The 10,177-nt window shown below is 40.6% G+C and overlaps 1 long non-coding RNA gene across 1 annotated transcript; it reads right to left on the minus strand.

Annotated features, from left to right (window-relative positions):
• Positions 1-2,457: 2,457 nt before the first annotated feature.
• On the minus strand, positions 2,458-3,807 carry LOC135242222 (uncharacterized). Its single transcript, XR_010326276.1, has 3 exons — positions 3,565-3,807; positions 3,125-3,206; positions 2,458-2,634 (listed from the first exon to the last, which is right to left on the minus strand). It is a non-coding gene; the product is annotated as an uncharacterized LOC135242222 (long non-coding RNA).
• Positions 3,808-10,177: the final 6,370 nt, after the last annotated feature.

The raw sequence follows: 10,177 nt of genomic DNA on the forward strand, positions 1-10,177 counted from the left end.
CTATGTATGTATGTACAATATGTATTTTACATGTATTTATTGTATGTTGCAAATATACAATCACTTGTACATTTAGTCAAATTCAGTTCAGAAGCAAGTATAAACATATGTTTTCTGGAGAAATATGCTTCCTGTAGTGACTGACCAGCAGTTTTCTACATGAATTTCAATGTGTTCCATGAGGCAATACGAAATATTTGACACTTTGATCTGACACAACGTTTGCATGACATTGTAATATGGTAAGATTACAAAACACAGGGCCAAGTGACTTGAAAGAATTGAGGAAATATTGGGTAGCATTGCTTTGGAATACATGTTATTAAATTTCGGTGAGGCAAGATAGCCTATATTGTTTGTAGTACCGTAACTTGGCGTCATTTTGATATCAATACTTTTGAGTAACTTGGCATTTTTGTACGTTGAAAACGTGTTTTTTATGAGATATCATTTCTTTTTGCAAAGCGTTTTATTACGAGAGTGAGAAATGCGAAGTGACCCTGTAAGAAACGGTTGTGGATTATGGCTATCATTGTGTGAATTTGTACAGTTTGATGAGCGTGTACGTTTAGCAGTTTCAGTTTGCTATATATGTAAAACAGTGGCTGTGACAAATGGTGCGGTGGCGTAATTGTAAACGCATCATAAAATGTGAAATATGGCCAGTGTAGCTATGTAGGCTACTCACGGATTTGACGGGCATCCAACGAGCCTTGATTGACAAAAGAATCAGCTAGCCCGTGGAATTAGAGCTGCCTAGGTCGCAACTTGTGTACCCTTCTGTCCTGCCCCGTTGTCTGTTATAAGATGCACTTTTAGTGTTTGTAAGGTTTATAAGGCATTTTGATAGGCTTATCTGCAGGTAGGAATCCTCTTTGCTGTTTTGTTAAGCTAGAACCGGAAAAGTTGATAGTGGAGAATAGGAGCAGACGCATATGTCCCAGCAGGCTTTGCATATGAGAAAATAACAAGTGTGAGATAAATTAGGCGAAATGATGAAATTGCATAGTTGAAACAATATGTTTTTTAGCAGAATTGGCATGTAGGTGAAGGTTGACATGATCACAGACTATAGTGCGAAGTAAATGAAGTGACCATGAGCAAGCTTAGTTTCCTTATCAAACGATATATATAACAGTCTGTATTTAACATTAAATGATGAAGTGGAGGGTTAAATAACGTGTGCAATCTATTGCACTAATGTGTTTTTCTCATGTTCAGTGCTAGTAGTTATACTTATGAGTGAATCATGATTTTAAATGTAATGTTTTAATGCGGAGTTGCAGAACGTACATACGTAGTAATTGTTTGTAGCCTATGTGGCTAGATAGAGAACAGGGCGAGGTAACATGAATGTAGAAACGTGGCGTTTGCTGATATGAAGGTTTTTTACGGTAGCCAAGTGAAGAAATATAGTTAGTAGAAATGGCACAGTGGTGAACTGGTGTAAATTTTTAATAAAAGGAATACATTTGCGTCATGAAATGCATATGGGTGGCCGTGAGTGAGTTTTGGTAAAGCAAATATAAGCGTAAGAAAATGTTAGTGTAAAAGAGGAAATGATCTGCCTGAGGGCGAGTCGGGATTCAAGCCTTAAACTGGAGGTTTACCAGTCTGTGACTTCGTTAGTGCAGCACCATGCCATAGCTATGCAATGCGTGAAATATCATTAGCAAACCTGCCGGTGGTTTTAAAGAAGAACACAGGCCAGTAAGCACAGAAGAGCTCCCGTTGAATCCATATGGCTTAGCAATATTGTAGCCGGTTAATAACTGAACGGTGAACGGCGGGTAGATATGGTGCAAAAGCAATAATTGATAAGTAGAAGACAATTATAAGTGAGGGTCGAAGCAGGTTAAAGAAACATGTTCCTAGCTGGGCTTGAACCTACGACCCCGTGTTCTCAAGATTGTAACCTTGCCCACTAGGCCACAGGCGGACTAGCTGTTTAAAGTGGAAATGTTTCAGAGTAAAAAGGTATGGGTATTTTGCGTGTGTATGCGCGTTTTTGATTGGGTCGTGTAGGTGAAGATTTGGCTGGTGTCAGTGAAATGTCCAATGGGGAGACATGTTGTTAGTGGGATAGGCGGCAGGAAAAATAAGAAGAAGAAGAAGAAAGAGAAGAAGAAGAAGGAGAAAACGCAAAATCCCCTTAGTTTGGGGCTTTATTGTGTGGACATGTGAAGTTGTTTATGAATTCTGTTTGTTGAAATGGGGTCAGAATGTACAGAATTTAATGTTTTTAAGGGCTGAGTGTCTGTGGCTGTTGTGGTTATTTCTGTGGGGAACCCTGAAAAGTGCCAAACTCTCGGTGCTGTATAGGTATGGGGCATGCCCCCGCCAAGGCGTAACTTGGCGGGATGGCATACCTGCCATCCCAATTATTAAATATAAAGATATACATGTTATTTATAGTCCTGGGTATGAGAACCACTTTGGACCTCCATAAAGATGACTGCGCTCAGGTTCTCCCTTCAGAGTAAATAGAAGTCAGTCTGGAAAATTTGAAAAACCCTTGGAATGAAAGTGGACCATGTGTGAATGCTGAGGCAGACTCACCTTGGTGAATAAAGGGGTGATGAAAACAAAGAAGACATCGTACACAAGCAGGAGGCTCAGCAGGATGACGCAAATCTGAGAGGCAGATAGAGAGACAAGGGTCAGAGGTCATCCTGTGTGTCCATACCCCAGTTTCGGGCATTGCAGAATCTGCCACTAGAGGTTACACGGTCACTTGGGAAGGCCTTGCCCAGATCAGCAGGGAGCAGCCTGAGGTGGGCCCACAGTGTCAGTGTCAGGGCAGAGGGATTACAGGACACAGTTTGTCACCTAAAGGTTGTAGGTTCAATTCCTAGTGTGGAAAGGGCCCAGTCCTCACCTATGTCTAACTGAAATATGCACGCCTTAATTTTGCTATTGTTTTTTTTTTATTATCAGATTGCAAATGTTTTGTAAATATGCAGTAATATACAGCAATTTGTATTACTAGCCCAAATTATACATCTGTTGTTTTCATGACAGGGTGCCAGCTAAATTGCCTGAAAGCAAAAAAAAAAAATCATCTGTAAATAATGTCCTTTAAATATCCCTTTGACCACACCCACAAAAACCTGTGGGGGTTTACCTTGAAGTTGGAGACAGTGATGGTCTTCATGAAGTTTATACAAAATGCCATACCGAGCAGATCTTGCAGAACCCAGATCCATCTGGAGCAAAAGGTGCAGTAAGCAATGATAAGAGGAAGATTAAAGGAGGAAGTGTAACTACGTTACGTAACAGCTGAGGTCTTGAACTGTTGTGTGGAACTCATTTTAATACATCTAGAATTCCAGATAAGTCAAAATTACACAGAAATTTGAGAATGAGCCACAGCAGTGCACACATTGTAAGGGGCCACTTTAAAATACCAGTCTTTCAAAATTCTAACAATGCAGTTCAAACAGAAAGCTGTATTTTCTTGAAACCAGCCATGTTTCTAAAAAAAAAAAAAAAAACCTCCCCTGTCCATTCCTGTACGCATGCTTCAGCGAGCAGGTCTGAAACAGAAAGCAGGTCCGTCTGTACCTGTCCTCGTTCCGGTACACGCCCCAGACCACAGCCACGGAAATGCAGACAGCAGCCAAAACCACAGCCCTCACAATCCCGGATGCACGTTCACCTAGACAGGGGATGCTGGGAAATAGAGGCAAACACTAGCTCAGGCCACAGGTGACCAACAGGAAGGCCAGTTTTTTACTCCTCACAGATCAGACTGATCAGACAGACAGACAAACAAACAGGAAGGGCAGATTATGGGCACTCCTGCATTGTCAGTGGATTCTGACCCTTATGGCAAGATTCAACAATAATCTAAAATGGGCTCACTCTCAAGATTTTAAACAAATGTGACCTAAATTTATTTATATTTAAACTAAGCTTGCAAACTGCAAGCTACAGTCAGCACTGGCATGCCCATGAAGCCAAACTGGATCATAAGGTATGCAGGTAAAAAAAAAAAAACTATTTTGTTTCATCTTTAATTTTGAGCTTTTCTGGGCTTTCTTGTAGCAGCAAACACAAACATTTCCCTAACAGATTCAACCACTGACAGTCAGAGTCTAAGAAACTTTTTTTAGTTTGAGTGAAATTTATCTGAATAGTTTTCCCGGTGTAGTGGTTTGCTCCCAATTCTCGTCCAGATATGTTGTCTACAGTGAAAACTGGAGCCCCACATACCTGCACCCCAGTTTTTCCAACAGTACATTCAGACAGCTGTACAAAGCCGACGCAGAGGCCAGGCAGAACACCACGATGATCACATAGACTGCAAAAAAAACCACAGAGGCAGGGCTTGGCAATGTGTTTTCCGGCTAACAAAAGAGACGATTGGTCACGATCGCCCAATGCTCACCCAGCCATTTGTAGAAGAAAAACATCAGAACCAGCATGGCGCTCATGAACACCACGAAGATGACGACTTTGACAGGGGAGGAAACGGCGAGGTCTCCGCCATGAGCCCTGGCCTCCCGGCTGCCCTCCCCACCTTCCCCCATAGCAGGGGGGAAAGCAGAAGAAGTGCACAGAGCATCCCTGAGGAGACAAGCACATCGACCTTGGTCAGCGCGGGGGTATGTATAAAAATGGTTGTAATTCCTACATTGTTCATACAATATTTTTGACAAAACCCTTGAATTAAAGCTGAAAGTCTACACTTAAATCACATCTTGATTGTTTAATTTCAAATCCATTGTGGTGGCATAGAGAGAGCCAAAATGATGAAAATTGTGTCATTGCCCAAATACTTATGAACCTGACTGTATAAGTCCAGGAAACTGAAATCTGTGAATTATTTCCTGCTGTGTTTTAATACTTTTCTGCATTCACAAACGGCCGCAAAATATTTAAAAATGATTCTTGCAACAAAAAAAAAAAACACTTGTGCTGAAATTGGTTTCTCCTTTTGCGAAACACCAGTTTTTCACAAATATGAAGAGACCTACAAGAAATCCATTTTTGCCAGGGGCACTGCAATATTACAATAACCAGTACAGTTAATATTTATAGTTCCCATTTTCGCGTGGACTACTAAGTAGGCCTACCATTAGCTAGGCGCAATTTAATTGGTTTCAAGCGTAGACATGGAATAAAAGATTTTATTAGGGTGTAATGTCTAGAGTTTGAAACTGGTATAGAGGCTGATGTTAGTTTACAGTAGCTCAGTGTTACACATTGAATGCTTGTCAGGTTTATCTATACAATGGTAAAGCCTAGTTAATGTTGCTTTCTTTCCTTTTGTCTCATAGTGTCAGGTTACTGCTCTGACCGGCTCTTACCTAGCGAGCAATGAGAAATGGTTTACATATGGCATTCCTTATGGATCCAGGGCACAAGCCCACCTTGCCCTTCTATGCTGAACAGTCACAATCATCTAGTAGTGTTTGATACAATTTAATGGCTGAACTTGGGTTTAAAACTTGAAAGAAATATTAAGAAGACGATGAGTTGTCACGTATGGGGAATATGGGGAATATTTAAACCCAGTTGCCTGGACCTTTGTTTTTCCGTAGCCTCTGTGTGTTTGGTAGACCAGGGCCTTCCAAACCCATTCCTGAGGTAGCCTTGTGTGTGCTGGTTTTCATTCCAACAGCCAATGCTGCACGTAGAATTGAGCTTGAAAACTTCTACATTCTTTCACCATGCCCTCATGAAGTGTGGTGTCCTTTCGTTGTTAGCCATGTGTACACCCCTGGGGGGCTGGTAGCTGCAGCCAGCACGGCCATGGTTCCCATTCCATAGCAGCCTGAGGGGAACTGTCCACACACAACAGAGCACATTTGAACCTCAGAGGTGGCATCCAAAGTGTCTGGTAATTATGCTTTTCTTGCAATTAAAAAAATTATTTTGAACAAGAAATGAGAATCAGAGCCTAGCTTTTACATTATGCAAAAGACAATGCAAAAGAAAGAAAAAAAATCCACCAATTTGTTAATGTTTGGGGTTCAATGATGGAGATTTTGAGGATGGAAGTGGAAAGTTAATGCTATTCTAAATTTTGTAAAATTATATATCATAGGTTATAGTTCCATGTGTTATGGGGTGCTCCCTCCCCTCCTCCCCTCCCTTCCCCTCTTTTATGTGTTGTATGTTGAGTAACTGATATTATATGCTGGTCCATTCCTACACAATATCGTAAATAAACAAGGATCCAGCAGGAAAGATGGGTGTACTGGAATAACAGGACCTTTAGTAAACTGATAAGGTCCAGTAAAACAAACCTGTCAACTTTACACACTGGAGGTGCCAGAGCAGCAAGAGTGAAACACCAGAATTTGTACTTAAAAATAGTAGCATTCATCTGTGTGAAAGTGAGTGGGAAGAAATGTATATGGGAGAGCGAGGTAAAACCTCATGGGGTAAAATGTAACAGGCCTTTTAGGTAGATGCATGGAGCTTGAACGATGTTCTACTGCGCAGAATTACCATCTCTTTGTCTCCAACGACTAGTGAGAGAGTAAATATTTTGGGAGATATTGCCAAAAGTCTGACTACACACCGGAAGTGTTTTTCGGCTACTGTATTGTGTGTGTGTGTGTCAAGGAATCCAAATGTATGTAACCGTAAACAGTCATTTAGGCTACGTTTACACCGCCTGGTAAGAAAGACTCAATTCCGATTTTTTGATCTCGTGGCACTCATAAAGGGCTTGCAATGCTGCCTGAGATCATTGAGGAAATACAGGGAAAAGTTGGGGAGGGTTATCAGATGTGCATGCTGTCGGCTGGATTCATGTTGTTGACTGAAAACAAAAAACGATCCGTCCGTTAAACAAGGATCCAGTGGGAAAGATGGGCATACTGGAATAACAGGAAGTGTGCTGCCACCACCTTTAGTAAAGTGCTATAGCCCAGTAAAACAAACCAACCAACTGTACATAGACCCAGGCAAACCAGGATTAAGAAAAATACAATTTTGTATTTTGTTGCAACATTCCAGTAGGTGGCACTATGACCAAAAGTGCCATACACCACTCCCAAGTATTACTCACAAGAGAATAATGGGTTTGGGATCAGATTCCAATGAAGTGTTGCTAGTCAGCTGCTACAATGGCAGATGCTAAGAAGCCTACATACAGCGAAGCAAAAATGCAAGCGACAGAGCTCATTCAAAAACTAGAGTCAACCTTGGAATTATTGGTATTTCAGGTAGGATTACAGAGTTAGCAGGGTTCTGAGTTTTACTCCGTGCAGGGCCTAGAATAGCTAAATACCAAACGAGGAAAAACACAGAAGCCTAGAGTAGCTACCGTACAATGTTCCCCCCATGCTAAGGTTTTGCACTCAGTGTAAAGATTTTTATAACACTGCCTAATTACTGTTACCAGCTATATGGAATAATTCATGTCCTTAAAAATGCTATTTTCAATATCTCTGACCACCTCTCCTGTTAGCTTGACATTTTGTTTGTTGCGCTCGAGGGTGTGTCCTCAACGGGGGTGTGGGCGGGGTTGAGGATGAAGGAGGTGAGTGTGGTTGAGAGTGAGTGTACTCAAGGGCTGCTGCAAAATCCAAATATTATACCTTTGACAGACTTAAACCTTAAAGTAATAATCAATGGTTTATCTATCCATGTTTTATTGACGGCTACAATACCACAAGCCAATCAAATGTTTGTGCGGCTAAAGTAATCCGACAACCCTGTTACAAGAAACAAATCTGGAGTTACGTCGCGTCAATGAGTTTGTGAGCATAAAAACTCACCAAAAACTTAACAACTGGGCTCTGAGGGTTAAGACACTTGTCTACCAGACCAGACACCACTAAGGAAACTGATCATCGAGACAGAGTTTGCCTGCTACCATCCACAAAATAAACCAAGCTGGTTTATTTCCGATTGACAACTGTTTTGAGGAACAAGGAATCTACATGCTTTTCCTCCATATCTCCCTTGTGGCTGGGCCCAAGTGGAAGATTTGTGCTCATCCGAAGTTGTTTTAACTGGAACCTTGTCACGACTCCGACTTCAATGAAAATGGTTTTCCAGGAGTTCACACGCACCTGCAGTGGCCTTGGATCAGCTGACAAGCTGACGCATCACTTAACGGAATAAAGGATTGCCATCCCCATTTTTGCCGTTATTGAAACGCATTTTATTTAACACTGACATCAAACCAAAGGATAGCATAATACCTGATTGAGTCATTTTACGGCTGTATGTTGTTTGTTTTGCTATTTGTATGTTGGTCTGAAATAGCAAATTCCCTGTCCTTGCTGTTTTACAGTTTAATTAGTCTCATAAAATGAAGTTTTAACAAAGTAAACACATAATATAGTCATTAACCCATAACAGGAATTAACCTTCATTTGATGGTAGTACTTCAAATGAAGGTTAATTTTTTTAACCTTTATGTTTTTCCATCGCAGAATTATAATTTCCTCTGATTAAGGATCGTATATTATTCCTCACATTATGAAAATTATTGTTTTCAATTAGGCTATTCACATATTCATTATCACAGCCAATAAATATATATTCTTTATTTCCAAACCATTGTCATGTCTGTTATTTCACTAAGTTGGGCTCTGCAGACGTACAAAATTCTGGTTGGTCGTTGAACTCAGTTCTGAAAAACACCTGACCAGACCTCACTACAACATGAAATGACCGCATTAGAGAATAGTGCAAACCTCTTGAAGGACACTCAATTCCATTGCAGGCCACTACGAGCCACTACACCACGCTGACACAGCCCAGGGTCGGCCATTGAGGCATTGTCCGGATGAAGCAATTGGCAAGAAGCTATTTCTGGTGGCCAGGATCAGATCAGGAAATCAAAGCCATGACCAGGTTATGCTCATCATGTCTGGGCATCAAGAACACACGAAGACTAGCAGCACTCCACCCCTGCTCCCCCTGGTTCATTGAACTGGCCTTGATTGCTGGAAAAAAATGTATTGCTGTGACATGGAAGAATGAAGAACCTCCTCTTATCCCCATGTGTCCATAGGAAATTTCCCAATATACGGCCTCAGAAAAAATCATATTTAATCGCCGGGTCTCTGACAAGTACTAGAGTGATTTTTAAGGTGCTATTTGATAAACCTTTCACAATCATTTGTATAAAGATGTGACAAAATATTGGTGTGACAAATGACACTGGCTCGCCCTTTGTATGAGTGAAAACTCATGTTATAGTACCCTTGACTGGAGGGGCTGTATTATTTTACTGTTATTTACATTTGAATGATTTTTTTTTTTTTGGTGGGGCAGCAGTGATAGGGAAATAAACAGTGGGGTTTGGTGGGGAGGTAGGTACATAGTAATGTACATAGTAATAATCTTTGTACTTTCCATGTTAACAAAATACTGTAAACTGAAAAATGTAATAAAGGTATTGAGAGTCCCAAGCCCAGAAAGGAGGGTTCTGCACAGGGCTAGCAACCCTGTCATATAAAACCCTTACCGTTATTGAACCCACTGCCAGAGATCAGAATACAAATGGCTTGGGGATCAATGAAAGATGGGAAACTAGATCTATGACAGACACCAGCCCAACCCAACTGGGAGCTTCTACTTTGACTCTTCTATATGAATCTACTTTGAACAGGACCCAACCGAAGCAAATAGGTGCTGCTCTGATTCGACTCCACCAGTCAGAGAGGGGCATATTTCCCCAGCTATTCTCCAGCCTTGCAGTCATGTTCTTAAAAAAGTGATTTTTAAGGACTTGCAGGGACAGAAACAATTAAAATAATTTCATGTCATATTTTGAAATTTCACTTAAATTAACATAACATAATTTAAAGGTGTCAAATGGGTAGATTCGTTCATATAAGAAATTGCATGGTTCCACATAAGACAATAAATAAGTAGTTAGACAATATAAGCTTATTGCTAAATGTGTTTTGAACCAGTTTAAAAATCTAAAGAATACAGGTTGTGATTTTGGAGCTAAGAAATTAAAATATGTACAAATGGTTTGAAAAAATATTTTTGAAAAGCAAATAAGAGAAACTGGAAAAAGATTAACATTTCAATGTATCCAATCACTCCAATATTAGTACACTTTTTTGATTCCCCAGCCACAGTCAGAACCAAACTGCTCACTGTGGTGCAAGCTGTCACAACAAATATGGAGAAAAATATAATACTGATAATTGGGCCACTATGAAAGCCTGTGAAAGAAACTGGTAAGAGAGAC

Source organism: Anguilla rostrata, chromosome 16 (assembly GCF_018555375.3).
Source record: "Anguilla rostrata isolate EN2019 chromosome 16, ASM1855537v3, whole genome shotgun sequence".
NCBI lineage: Eukaryota > Metazoa > Chordata > Actinopteri > Anguilliformes > Anguillidae > Anguilla > Anguilla rostrata.